At 39.9% G+C, this 15332-nt stretch overlaps 1 pseudogene; it reads right to left on the minus strand.

Moving 5' to 3' along the window:
- Positions 1 to 2846: 2846 nt before the first annotated feature.
- Positions 2847 to 3720, minus strand: LOC129489577 (thiopurine S-methyltransferase-like; annotated as a pseudogene).
- Between the last annotated feature and the right edge of the window lie 11612 nt (positions 3721 to 15332).

A 15332-nucleotide genomic window follows, 5' to 3' on the forward strand; every position in this document is an offset into this window, starting at 1 on the left:
GCTCATATCTCTTACTACTTATATATATGAAACCCATCTTTCTGGCTCTTGTTCAGATTCTTTCCTTACAGCTGGACGTTCTGTAAGTGCTTCGTTGGCTTCCATGTTAGGGAATGTGACAGGTCTATCATAGATTTTGCAACTGCTTGTCATGGATCTCCTTCTTTCCTGCCTCCAGTGTCTTTCTCTGCTGCTCATCACCAGACTCCTAAGCCAGTGCCACATATTTTAGATTTTTGAACCTACTTCAAAATGTCAAGCACAACGGAAGTTTATCTTTGCTTAAGTAACAGTGCAATTTTGATTTACTGACCACTGGGCAGCTCTTTTCTACATAGTGACTCAAGTATTCAGCTTCCTTCCCTCTTGAGAGTCTATGAAACCCTTGACCTTGGGTTATAATCTGTACCAACTGGTATCAGAGGACAGAAGGCATGTTGGAGAGGAAGCATATCTTTTATCTTAAAAATCTACAAGTGGAATACATCAGTATCCTCTCACATTTCATCAGATACAACTTCCATATGGCCATACCTAATTACAAAGACTGGGAAATGTAATCAGCCATGTGCCTAAAAAGAAGACAGGGAAGGGGATTTGGGTGAATAGCTAGTGATTTCTGCCACAGGAAATGGTTGGGCCACATAGGAAGTTTTGTATTCTGGTCTGGTTGGGTCTTTTTGCAAGGGGGCATTGTGTGTACACGATACAAACAAGAGCATGTCCAGAGACGTGTCTGGGACCAGAATACCATCAAGGTCATTGCGATTGAGCTTCCCATCTGGAATGGACTTCCTAAAGGGCTCCAAAGTTTATTATGCAAGGTTATTAAAACTTGCTGCTCATAGCTATGCCTTGCCCAAGATACTGTTGCAAATGCTGATTTTGTGGGTCCTTTTCTTTCTTCCCTTTGGGTAATCCTGTTCTGATCCAAATGAGTAAGCTCCCAGCACTTGACACATGTTTTTTGTCCCCAGTTGTGGTCTGTATGCTCCCATTTAGCTCAGGCTGGCTTATTTTATTTTTAAAAAGTCTCATGCAAAATCTCTTGGAGACAGAACATTTTAAAATATAATATTAGGGGAGTTTGGAATCAAAGGCTTTATAACAATAATATCTACTATTTACTGACTGCTTACTATATGCCAGGCATTGAATAGACATCTAACTTAATACTTGAAATAATCTCATAAGGTAGATATGCAATTAGATGAATGGTTGAAGTAAAAGAGAAAATTTAAGTCTATTTGGCAACTGTTTTTAAATAACTAAAGGACTATCATGTGGGAGTGAGATAAACATTCATTCTGCATTGTCTCTCAAAACAAAACTGGGACCTCAGACATTATAAGCCACTGGCAGACTTAGGCTTAATGTAAGGAAGAACTTCCTAACAGTTACAGCTGACTGAACTAGTCCAGGCTAACTCACAAGATACTAATCTCATTGCCTTCAAGGGTAAAAGATCCCATTTTGATACCTGGAGGGTGGAAGTTGAGGAAACTCAGCCATCTCTTCATCTATCTCTTCATCGGTCTGTCGATCCATCCATCCACCTGTTTTTGTTTGCATGCATTCACCAGTTATTTATTAAGGCCCAGGAACTGTGCAGGGTGTTAGTTGGGGAAGGTGTCTTTAAGGACCGTTCATCCCTGAGATCCTATGAGTCTCTGACTCTCAGCCTGTAATATGGCCCTCAACACTGGGATTCCCTGTCACAATCTTCAAAGCACACGATCTAGAAGTCTATTGTGAGCTGTCTTATTAAAGAAAGTCACAACTTAAGGCTTATCTGACTTAGAAAAAGTAAGTTCTGTTAACCAGTATACTTCATCCACTTGGAATAATTTGGAAAGCCGTAATCTAAACAAAATCAGAAAAGCAAATTGTTTTTTTTTTAAACTTAAAGAAAAATTTATTCTTAGAATTTGGGAATGTTTGTTCCATATAGGTTGTTTAATTAAAATTTATTTCTTGATTCTGTTACAGATTGTTTAATTAAAATTTGTTTCTTGATTCTGTTATATATATGGAGAAACCATGTGAAAAGGGATGCTATGATCTGAGTAAAAGACAAGGGCTTATAGTAAAAACTAATCTTTTATATAACTTTTAGGACCACCTTGAACCATACTGAAGTGTTATATTTCTTCAACAATTCTAAATTTCATAAAGAATGTCAGGCCAGGCACAGTGGTTCACACCTGTAATCCCAGCACTTTGGGAGGCCGAGGTGGATAGATCACCTGAGGTCTGGAGTTCGAGACCAGCCTGACCAACATGGTGAAACCCTGTCTCTACTAAAAATACAAAAAATTAGCTGGGCATGGTGGCACACACCTGTAATCCCAGCTACTTGGGAGGCTGAGGCAGGAGAATCACTCGAACCTGGGAGGCAGAGGTTGCAGTGAGCTGAGATTGCGCCATTGCACTCCAGGTTGGGCAACAAGAACGAAACTCCATCTCAAAAAAATAAAATAAAATAAATGCCAGTTTTTCTGTGTGTCTTATATTTAATATGCATTGCATTTTAAAATATTTTTTAATTGTACAGGTAACACATGCTGATTGGTAAAATATCTTGCAATCTGTAAGACACACAGGCATAATCTTTCACGTCATAATCTCCTCTCCAAAGGAGCTACTTGAAAAGTTTAGTTACATCTTTTTCTCCTAAAAGTTTTTTAGAAAAAGTAAACGGCTTTACTAAAAAGCCATTTTTAGTATAGATCTATCATATGAGCTATAAACAATTTAAAAAATTCATCCATTACATTTTCAGGCTTTAGCATATTTTTCAATTCCTCAAAAACACGTCAATGTGATTTTTTTTTCCTATGTCTCATTTACTTTTCTGTAAGTAGATATAACTTTTCAAAAAGATAGTCAATTCCCCAACTTTTAAGTCATTCTTCAAAAGCATCAACCTTCTCAAGACAATGTATATTGCATATTTTACCAAACAACCTTTCAATTTCAGCATGTGGAACGTAAAATGGTGGACCTGGATGTTTAGTTGGATCATAAGAAAGAACACACAAGAGATATTGAAACTTCTTTCCCAGAAGGGATAACATTATATCTGCATAGCATTTGCGATCACCTGGATTAATGGCAACTAATGCTCCTCTATCCTAAATCATGTCAAATTTGCCAATATTTGTCCTGGGGAGATAAAAAATACTGCAACAGTACAATGAAATGTTCCCCAAAGAACTCTTAATTACTTTAGTTCCAGGAATTTTGGTGATTGGTTCTTCTGAGTGGGAAAGATTCTGCTCTGTAAAAAATTCTCGTATCCCAAGTTCACTGATTTCCACACCAACTACACTGTGTCTCCGGTCTGCAAACCATTTCATCTCAATCACTTTTCCGCAAAGAGGAAAAAATACCCTCAGTTGACTCTAGCCTTTAAGAAAAGTATCTAAATTCTTCTTTAATAGTTGATGTCCTTGTTCCTGATGAAAAGCAGTGTTGCCATGCACCTACTTGTCTTGCCATTCTTCCAGAGTTAGTACTTGGTTTTTCTGTACCTCAGTATCGGAGTACTCTTCAATGTCAAGTGAAGTTCTTGTACCATCCATAGTTTCATAGACACCTTTTTCTCACAATCATATGTCTTCTGTGCCTCGCTTACAGCGGGTTGCCGGCCATTGCCTCTGCCACCAGTGTCGTCCCAAGCAAATTGTTTTTAAGGGCATTAATGGGACTAAAGATGCTATCAAGTGGAGGTCCTCAGGGATCTGATTTAATAAATTTATGAAGTTCTTTGTAGCATTTCATCACAATGGCCAATGCTGATTTATATATGGATGTCCTTGATGGGGGTGAGCACAGAGCAGATTCACAAACAGGCTTAGACAGCTCCAGACCTATCTGTGGGATTTCCCTCATTCAGGAAACCAAGATTCTACAACAGTTTCTTTTTTGCCATGTTCTTGTACACTTGGGAGTGCCGTGCATCCCTTCTGACCTGTTTCTCATCTGCAGTGTAAGGGGACCAAGGGAAAGGATCTCTAGAGACCTTTCCAGTTTGAGCAGTCCATGATCGTATGATTCTTTTTATTCATTCAGCAAATCCTGAAAACTATGGTTTATTCTGGGTCATAGCTTCTAGCTTCGGGGAGGTCTATAATCACATGAGCACATTATCTTAGAGACAGTCCTCTGAGAAGTATGATGTGCATTTCAAGGAAATGCACTGGAAGAAGCCAGTCTTTGGTCAAAGGTTTGCTTTGGGGGTCAGGCCATGGCTGGCCACCTGTCAGATTTAATGCCCCAAATGGACCTGCCTTAGACAACTTCTTTTTCAGCAAATGGCATTGTATGGAGAAGAGCGGAAATGGAAGATGCTCACGAGAACTTGAAAGAGATGCCATGAAAAAGCTGAACACACGGAGAAGAAGAAAGGCTGAGACAGAAAGATGGGCTCTGGTTACTTCTTCTCTACCCCCTAGGAGCCTTCACTCTGGCTGTATAACAATCACACTATTTTTTAATTTGTTCTCCCAACAGATCCACTGTCTGAGAGGAAATCTACAGCCCCATGTCCACTGGAGCATCGCATGTACATGATTCAATTAACCTTTAAGGTGGCTCGGGAAGTTTGTGCAATAGGGGAGCCATGCCTTAATTGGCAGCCTGACACAGACAATAAAGTTTGATCAGATGAAGAGGGCATCGGAGACATCATTAGCATCCTCTACTGAAGACTACATGGGGTGTAAAAGTTGTTTAATTTCTGCTGGAGAAGTAAGGGAAGAGGAAACCTGGTTCACATTTCCTGCATGTTTTTAGTAAAGATCACATTTCCCTACTATAAACATCAAGCAGGCCCAGTATTTTGGTGTGTGTACAGCTTCCAACCTAGCTTTTACTGCTCTGCAATCCACCAAATGATCATTTCTCTGTTATTAAAACTTTGCATTTCACAAGAGCTGTTTTGGAAAAACAAACATAAATAGAGGAAGATGGGGTGATTCCTTCTCAAGAGTTTCAAATGGAAGAAATGGATGGGGCAGAGGGGAAGTGAGACAGTGTGCTAGAGAAAGCCTGGAGGAGGGTGGCTCTGTGTGTGTGTGTCTGTGTGTGTGTGTTTTAACTTTCACAAGAGTAGCAGTTGGGGAGAGGGACTCTGGAAACCATGGAAATGAGTACAAGGTCAATGTCTGGATACTCTCTTATTATTCAGAAGAGTTATAAATCTTAGCCCTTCCAGGAAGTCTTGCCCAAATGAGAAGGGAAGAGAAGGGAAACTAACATTTACAGAATGCCTTTTGTGTGCTAGGCACAGCCCAGATGGTCTCCCTGCTTCTCACAAGCAGCCCTAGGAATGAAGTTTTATTATGCTGCTTTTCTAGATGAGGAAATTGAGACAGAAAGTTTGCAAAAGTTGTTGAGAGGGCCAGCCAGCAGGTAACAGGGCATGAATTCCGTTTCAACTCTGCCTTTCTCCCCTACCCAATTAGAAGGAAAAGTAACAGACTTCTTCAAATAGAATCTGACAAAAAAGCTTCTCTCTACTAAGTGGATCATCTTCCCATTTTCCTGCAACAGATAAAAAATGCCTACAAACTGAATTTATTTACTAACTAATGTGCATTTAAAAGAGCTTTGAAATGTGCAATACTAAAAATGAGCAATTAATTTTCACTTATACAAAGACACTTAAATAGAGCTAGACCAATGTAGGTATGATTATCACTGCTTTGTTGTAAATTCTTTTGGAATCAACAAATTGTCATCAAACATAGAGCAAATGCTCACTCTGAACAAAATACTGAGGACAGTGGGGAAAAAAAAGAAGTAGAAAAAGCCTCAGTGCTTTCGAGGAAAGGAGACAAGGAAAGAGAACCAAAGGTGGATACTACATGTACCATGTTTACACCATGCACACACACACATCCAAACATGCAATGTATACACTCACATACACATATACCACAGAATCACACATTACTCTAGGCACTAGGGATATATGCTAAACCAGATAGACACAATATCTGCACTTATGGAGCTTACAGACTTGAAGGGAAGAGATCCCCTGAGTAAGTAATTACAAGTTTGAAGACGAGGGAGAAGTCGGATCAGGAGGGGCTTATTGAAAGAGGAAGGACTTGGGAACACTTCAGAATCCTGGCTCTGTGTGTCCCTGGGCAATAACGCTTTGGCTCCATTTAAGCCTCTAACACCAGGATCGAATTTGATGCTCTCTAAGGCCCTCTCTTGCAGCTCCATTACACACTGTGACTGTGAATGTCATGGGACGCCACTGTCCCAGACAGAAGGTGGGATGAGGCAAACTTTATATGTAGAACGCTTTCCCCTGAGGGCCACCATCCTATATCCTTCCCCTGCTTCACCACCCAGCACACTTTGCCTGCTGGACCATGGTCCTGGCACTTTGGACACCTCCCCCAGAACTCCTCTGGCCTCATTGTTATCAGTGTGCCTTGGGTCACTTCTCCCCTTCAGTATCCCCCCCTACCCTGGGCCAGGCCTTTGGTGTCCCCCTGACACTTGTTGCCAACAGGGCAGAAGGCTGAAGGTACTCTCACCTAATCTTTGACCATTTCAGCTGCAGCCTCTGGAGATAGTGCATTAGTGTAAAATACCCATGCTTGATGGAAAAGGTGAGAATTTGAAGGCAGAAGGAGAAAGAACAGCATCCATGCAGGTGTCTGGGAATTTGGGGGAAGGGAGAGCATTGAAGGCTGGACTGGAAGGGAGGGGGACCTTTATCCCACTTTCATGTTAGGCCTCCCTCAGTGTTGAATAGACCCGGGGCAGGAATGGAAAGTTTGAGGGGCGATGTGATACTTAAGCACGGAAAGCTCCCACCCCACCCTTAGATGCATGTCTCTCCTAATTCCTTAATTTCCAGGTTTTATTCAGGCTGTTTCTCCCCTGATTGAAGATATAGGAATAGTCTGATGAAGCAGTAACTCAGCAGAAATAATGATGATGGTGATGATGGTGATAATAACAATGATAATAACTGAGGAAAGAATCATTTATAGAGCTTTTTATTTTCCATTTTTGTTTTCGTTCTGTCTCAGATGAGCATCAGCTAATTGATCTTTCTGGCATCTCTGTGGAGTAGGTAAGAATTAGAATTCCTTTTCAAGAAATACCCAGCTTATTAATAACCAAGGAGGAGGGTGATACACTGTTTAACTGACTGGCTTGTCCCATCCAAAGCTTCGAACACAGAAGCTCAGCTCTTTTTATAGAGCTCTCAACGATCAACCCATGAGCAAGCAAACAAACACAAAACTCTTCCAGAATGTTGAGATTGCTCCCAGCTGTTACAACTTCATAGACATTGACATTGGCAGACTAGAATCTTACTAAAGGTTAGTTCTTATTAGCTTTGAGGCCTTGAATATGTCCCTTAGTCTTTTTGGCTTCAGTTTCTCCATCAGTGAAATGGGAATATGAATACTATGTTGTGAGAATATTGTTTGAATCAATAACAAGTGTGCAGTTTTGAGTTTTTGACAAGCCCATAAAAAGAACAAAAATAGAACCCAAGGTCTAGAGGAGAATAACAGGTAAAGTACAAGATCCCCAGAAGCTTGGAAAATCTTCAGGGTCTGCCCTACCTAGGAGGCACCTTATTCCAGACTGCCTCACCTCTCCTCTACCCTCATCAAATCTCAGCTGGACAATGCTCCTTTTCTCAAGAACCATCTTTTCTTTCAAATAATATGATTAACTAGTCATGGACTAAGCAATGAATGGCTATAAGCAATGTAAAATATGATATAGTTCTTCTAAGTAACCATTTATGTTTAAACACTGATTTTCAAAGCAGTCCAATTCTTAAAAACTTTTTATGTTTTCATAACGTTAGACACTGTTCTATTTGCATGTGTTAATTTTAATTTTACTTATTCTTGCATTACATAAAGTAAAATGCATTCTTCTTGGTGTATGGTTCTGAGGTTTTACAAGTGCCTAGAGTTAGGTAACCACAACAAAGATACAAAACATGGCTATCACATCTCCAAAATTTTCCTTTGGCGTCAACTGCTTTCCCAACTCCAGGCCCTGGCAACCTCCAGTCTGTTTTTACAGCCTGGTTTTCTCCAGAATGTCATATGAGTGGAATTGTAGAATATGCAGCCTTTTGAGTCTATCTTCCCTTACTTGACAGAGTGCATTTGAGCTTTATTCATGTTGATTCCTGTATTAATAATGTATTCCTCTTTACTGCTGAGTAGTATCCCATTGTATGGATGTTTCACAATTTGTTTATCCATTCATTACTTAAAGGCTTGCTTTTAGGTTTGGGTATTAATTATGAGCAAAGCCATTACAAACATTCACATACGTGTTTTTCTGTGAACCAATGTTCCTATTTCTGTTGGATAAATAACTGATTGTTGAGTTGTATGATAAGTGTATGGCTAACTTTATTATTTTTAAGCTATCAAACTCTTTATCAGATGGGATATATCATTTTGCATTCTCATAAGCAATGGTTAAGAATTTCAGGAGTTCTACATCTTTGCAAGCACTTAGTATTGCAAGTTTTCTTTATTTTAGCATATAATGGGTATATAGCAGTATCACCTTGTAGAGTTGCCCTTTATCAAGTTAAGAAAGTTTTCTTCTTTTGTCAGATGCTTTTCCTACACCTATTGAGATGATCGTGTTTTTTTCTTTCATTTATTAATGTGGTGAGTTACATTAATTGATTTTCAAATGTTGGCTTAGACTTGAATTCTGGGGATAAATACTACTTGTTCATAATGCATTATTATTATCATTTTTTGAGACAGAGTCTCGCTCTGTAGCCCAGGCTGGAGTGCACTTGCTGCAACCTCCACCTCCCGGGTTCAAGTGATTTTCCTGCCTCAGCCTTCTGAGTTGCTGGGATTACAGATGTGCATCACCACATCTGGCTAATTTTTGTATTTTTAGTAGAATTGGGGTTTCACTATGTTGGCCAGGCTGGTCTTGAACTCCTGAACTCAAGTGATTCACTTAATCCGCCTCAACCTCCCAAAGTGCTGGAATTACAGGCATGAGCCATCGTGCTCAGCCTTATTGCTGGACTTTGTCAAATTTTGTTTAGAATTTTGGTTCTTTGTAGGCATTGGTCTATAGTTTTCTTGTCTTGTAGTGTCTTTGTCTGGTTTTGATATTAGGGTAATGCTGGCCTCTTAGAAATAAAGCAGCCATAGACAATAAGTAAGTGAATGGGCATAGCTATATTCCAGTAAAACTTTGTTTATAAAAAGAGGTGATAGGTTGGAGCCCACAGGCTATAGTTTGCCAACCACTGGCTGAGACTATTGATTTCAGACCCCTATTTGTTTCTAAACATTTAATGATACACATTTTCCTCTGAGCACTGTCTAGCTGCACTTCACAAATTTTAAAATGTTGTATTTTCATTTCCTCTAGCTTAAAATAATTTCTAATTTTCCTTGACACTTCTGCTCTGACCCATGGGTTACTTTAAAGTGTGTTGTTTAATTTTAAATATTTGAGGATTTTCCAGATATTTTCCCATGACTAATTTCTGGTTTAATTCCACTATAGTCAAAGAACATACTTTGTAGGATTTCAATTCTTTTACATTTGTTAAAATTTATTTTACTATCCGAGGAACCATCTATATTGGAGAATGTTTCATGTACACTTGAAAGGAATGTATATTCTGTTGTGTTTTTTTAATGAGCTGTTCTATTAATATCAACTAGGTCAAGTTGGTTAACAGAGTTCTTTAGTTCTTCCATATTGTTGATGACTTTCTATTTACTTGCTAGTAGATTACTGAAAGAAATATTAAAGCCTTCAAATGTACTTTTGAATTTGCTTATTTTTAATCTCTGTCAGTTTTTGCTTCATGTATTTTGAAGCTCTGCTGTTAGGTGTACATACATTTAGGATATACATTTTCTTGACAATGGCCCTTTTGTAATTATGTAATATTCCTCTTTATCCCTGGAAATTTTACTATTTTGAAGCCTTTTTTTGTGTGATTCAAATGTAGCCACTCTAACTTTCTTTTGATTAGTATTCATATAGTATAGATTTTCCCATACTTTTATTTTTAACCTGTTTATATTTTTTTGTTTAAATTGCTTTGTTTTGGACAGCATTTAGTTGTGTCTTCATTTTTTATCCAATTTGATGATGTCTGTCTTTTAATTCATTTACGTTTAATTTAATTATTGAAGTGACTGATTTTAGGTCTATAGTTTAGTATTTGTTCTCTCTCTTTTTTGCTTCTTTGTTCCTTTCTTCTGCTTTTTCTACCTCCTTTGAAGTGATTTGAATATCTTTGGCATTCCATTTTGGTTTATCTATTGTCTTTTAGACTGTATCTCTTTGCATTCTTTTTGTTTAGTGTTGTCTTGGGGGTTACAATATTGATATCATTTCACAGTCTGTACAGAGTGAACATATTATAACATCAAATAAAATATAGAACTCTTACAACTACATAGATATTTTTACTCTTTCCACGTTTAACATGTACTTGTCATGTGCTACAGGTGCATATGTTGAAAACCTACCAGGCAATGTTACGCTCTGTGCTTAATAGTCATACATATTTTAAATAACCTAAGGGAAATAAAATAATCTATTATATTTACCCAAACATTTTCCATTTCTTTTGCTCTTCCTTCATTTCTGAAGTTCCGTGTTTCCCTCTAGTATTATTTCCCTTCAGCCTGAACAACTTTCTTGTTTTTAAGCATTTCTTTTAGAGTAAGTCTGCTGATAATGAATTCACTTAACAGATTTCCCCGTGTCTGCAAATATATTTATTTCACCATCATTCCTGAAGGATGCTTTCAGTGAGAATTCTGAGTTGACAATTCTTTTCTTTCAGTACTTTAAATATGTTGTTTCACTGTTTTCTGGCTTCCATAGTTTCTAATGGAAATTTGTACTTATTCAAATTCTGCTTCCCCTACATGTAATGTACCATGATTCTCTGGCTGTTTTCAGAATTTTTATTCTTTATCTCTGGTTTTCCATAGTTTGATTATGATATGTTTGGTGTGATTATCTTTGATTTTATCCTGTTTGGGGGTTCACTGAATTTGAATCTATAAATTTATGTCTTTCATCAAATTTGGGCAGTTTTCAAACATTATTTCTTCAAACAGTCTTTTTCTGCTACAATCTTGTTCTACTTCTTTTCTTGTAGGACTCTAATAACACAAGTGTCAACAATTTGATAGTGTTCTGGAGGTTACTGAGGTTTTGTTCATTTTTTTTTGTCAATCATTTTTCTTTCTGTTCTTCAAATTGGATAATTTCTATTCATTTGTCTTCAAGTTCTCTGATTCCTTCCTCTCTCATCTCTATTTTGCAATTGAACCCACACAGTGGGTTGTTCATTTCAGATATTGTGTTACACAGTCGTAAGATTTTCATTTGGCTTTTAAAAATAGTTTTCTGTATTGATAACTTTTCTCCTTCTATCCTTTCAAGAGCATGATTATAATAGCTGCTTTCAAGTTTCTGTCTGATAGTTCCAACATTTGTGTATCTTGTCATTGGTGTGTGTTAACTATCTTTCCCTTGAGAATTGATCATATTGTCCTTGTTTTCCCTATGTCAAGTAATTCTGGTTTTGGGTTTTTATGGTGTGACTCTGGGTCATGTTAAAAATCCTCTGGAGAACCTTGAGTTTTCTTGTCTTGGCAGTCAATCAAACCAGTTAGGTTCATTCCATAAGTTCTGTTTCACTTTCTGTGGGAGGAAGTGCTGATGTCAGTTTGGTTCTCACATCTGCCTTAGGCCTTCCTTATGTGTGAGCTTCTTGGGGCTTAGTCTGGGACTTGGTGTTGGCCTATATTCAGTTCTGACATTCTTTGTTATCTTGCTTTTGTTTTCTTCTGTACCTGTGCAGCTTATGGTGAAGTCCGAGACTTGTATCAGTTTAGACACAGAATTGGTGGCATTCTTTTATTCAGCTCTCTCTGCTGTGGAGCTTCCACCATATCCTCCTCCTTCCTCCAAGTGGCCACTTTTCCCAGCCCTCTGGCTAGAGGGACACAGAATGTCTCAGAGCTTCATCTGCTCCATGATACTGCACAGTTCTGTGAAACAAGATGCCCTTGGGGCAAGCAGAGAAAAAGGAATGGGATTTTCTTTATGCTTTTTAGAAGACAGAAGCATAGTCTCCCTGTTCTCCTTACCAGAAGGATTTTCTTTTGGCATTTTAGATACTCAAGCTGCCACCACCATGCAATATGGTTCTGAGACAACAGCTGTCCTTAGGGTGAGGGGCCAGGAGAGGAAAAAAAGAAACAAAGGGAATTCTCCCATGCCCTCCAGCTCTCTGGGGCCCTTTTCCTGATCATCTGACCAGAAAGACAGTAGCATCTCTTCCAGAGTTCTGCCGCCTACACTGCAGTGCAGCAGCACTGGAAACACCCACAGATCAAAGCCAGTTCATAAGACAGGGGAAAAAATGGTATTCACTCCTGTTACAAGTCATTTATCAAGATTTGGTTCCTCCTTTTCTCAAGCCTCCTGATGTTGTTTCCAGAATTATCAGGTAGTAGTTGCTTTTTGTATTTTGTCCAGTGTCCTTAGCTGCATTTAGTGGGAGAGATTGGCTGTAGTGGACTTCTTCCATCTTGGCTAGTGACAGAAGTGTTCCTATAATGTTTTAATTCAAATGGTTGCTTTTAGTGTTGGAAGCACTAGTGTAGTAATAGTTTGCAGATACTTTTTACGCCATCATGTTATACTAAGTCTACTCTACCTGTATCCTGAGGAGGCTGTGGAAATAGCCAGAAAGTCAGGCCAGGGCATATTAACCTGCTGTTCATGTAGTGTAAACACTTTGGGCTCTTCATCTCTCCCAGAATGGAAGTCTCATCAGTAAAGACAGAAATTAAATGTATGTTAAACCATGAAACATCTATTATGGGTTTAATTTTGTCCCCCACGAAGGATATGTTGAAGTCTTTACCCGTAATACCTGTGAATGTCACTTGATTTGGAAATAGGATCATTGCAGTTGTCATTAAAGTTGCAGTCTGGTTATACTGGAGTAGGGTGGGTCCTTAATCCTATGTGACTGGTGTCCTGATAAGAAGAGGAGATTCAGACACAGATAGAGAAACAGATGGAAGATGACCATGTGATGATGGAGGCAGAGGCTGGAGTTTTACTGCCACAGCTGAGGAATACCTGGGGCTACCAGAAGCTGGAAGAGGTAAGGAAAGGTCCATCTCTAGAGGCTTTGGAGGGAGCATGGCCCTGCCAACACTTTGATTTCAGGCTGCTGGCCTCTAGACCGCGAGAGAGTAAATTTCTGTAGTTTTAAGCCACTCAGTTTTTGCTACTTATTATGGCAGCCCTTGGAAACTAACACATCCCATCTGGGGAAAGTGCATTGTGCAAGTGAATAACTGAGTAGAGTAAGCAGCCCCTGGGAATTTCTAAGTGATTTGGGGCAGCCCTGCAGACTGGCAGAACCGGCGACATTCTCCAGAGAATAGAGGACAGTGATTGGCGATTGCTCCAAAACAGGGCCTGTGCCTTTGGCTGGTTCCCTACTATGGCCAAGCATTTCTCACTGGAAAGGGCTGCCCAGCTGGCCTCTTGCACACTAGCACTACCCACCCCACTCTACTTACATAGGCCCTCTGACTGCTGCCCTGGAGTTGGCTAAGGGATCACAGGGAAGCCACATCAGCTGTTTATGTCTAGACCACAGAATCTAAGGTCTCCCCTGCTCAAAAGCCTGCATGGGCTGCCTGTTACCATCCTCATTCCCCTGCTGAATCCTGACTCTTCACTCAGCACTCAGGGCCTCCAAGACCTGGTACCACACTCCTGTCCCATCTACCATAGCTCCCCATAGCATCACCTTCCTCTCTAACAAGGGGTCTTGTGGAAGTCCTGAGGGCTGAAGCTCCCCAAACCTGCTCTCATCTGAGACCCTTGGGAACAGGTTACAAAAACAGATCTCCATAGCCACCACAAGACATTCTAATTCTTAAATGAGAGCAAGGAATCTGTATTCTTAACAAGTTCCCTGAATGATTCAGATGGGACCTCCAGCATTGCCCCCTTTATAGTAGTTTTCCCTTGTGGGAGGAGGGGTAGGGCAGCACCTCAAGGAAGGGCACAACCAGGGCAGAAAGAAACAGCTTTGCAGGAGAAGGAAGACTTATGGGATTGGGATCTGAGGAAGAAGCTGCCCAGGGGGAGGGAGAAATGCAGGTGAAAGGAAGAAGATGGAAGGCATAGTTCTGCAGAAACAATAAGGGCACTGGAGGATGGCCTGCAAGGAGAGGAGGTAGGGCTCATCTCAGACTTGAGGAGAGGCAGGGAGGGTGGGAGAACTGGAGGCAAAGGTGTAGAACACCTCCTTTCTCTTGGCTATGGCTTGCATTAGAGTTAGTGGAGGAAATTTTCAACACATAGGTAACACGGAGCTGCATTGGTGGCCAGAGGAACAAAAAATGGCCCTGGGGTGGGCATCTTATGGGACCAAATAAAAGGAAAATGCAAACTTGCCTGAGGGAGAAGCTGAGGGCTGCAGGAGGATCTGTGAGAAGATGAGGGTGATGGCCTTGGGCCTGGACTGACAAGGGGAACAAATGAGGCAGGGGAGAGATGGGCTGGGAAGGCCCGGGAACGCAAAGAGAAAGAAAGTGCTGAAGGTGAGGGTCTGGCTGGGGGAGACCTGGGTTCCCTTGCAGAACCTATCACCCTCTTGCTGTGTGATTTTGGAAAAGCCACATAACGCTCTGACCTAAGTCTTCTCATACTCTAAATGATAACTCAGCTGTATAGGTATCCCAAGAGGATCAGATAGGAAAATAGGTTAAAAATTTTATTTTATTTATTTTTATTTTTTAAAAAGTCTACAGATAAATAGGTTAATGACTGCTATCTTTGTGACTAGTATTCCAAGAAATCAGATATTGTCTTCTAATGAACATGGCTATTCAACTACTCTAGGACAGTGAGAAATCATTGAGCCGTCATGTCATAGAATGAATTCAACATGTAGTCTTCCTAAGGCAGATTATATTGTGATAGAATTTAAGGGCGTTTATCAGCGTTGAATAGACACTTCTTTTTTTTTTTTTTTGCTTTCAGATTCCTTTATTGCATTTTTTTTTTTTATTATACTTTAGGGTTTTAGGGTACATGTGCACAATGTGCAGGTTTGTTACATATGTATCCATGTGCCATGTTGATTTCCTGCACCCATTAACTCGTCATTTAGCATTAGGTGTATCTCCTAATGCTGTCCCTCTCCCCTCCCCCCACCCCACAACATTCCCCGGAGCATGATGTTCCCCTTCCTGTGTCCATGAGTTCTCATTGTTCAA

This window comes from Symphalangus syndactylus, chromosome 1 (genome assembly GCF_028878055.3).
Source record: "Symphalangus syndactylus isolate Jambi chromosome 1, NHGRI_mSymSyn1-v2.1_pri, whole genome shotgun sequence".
Lineage (NCBI taxonomy): Eukaryota > Metazoa > Chordata > Mammalia > Primates > Hylobatidae > Symphalangus > Symphalangus syndactylus.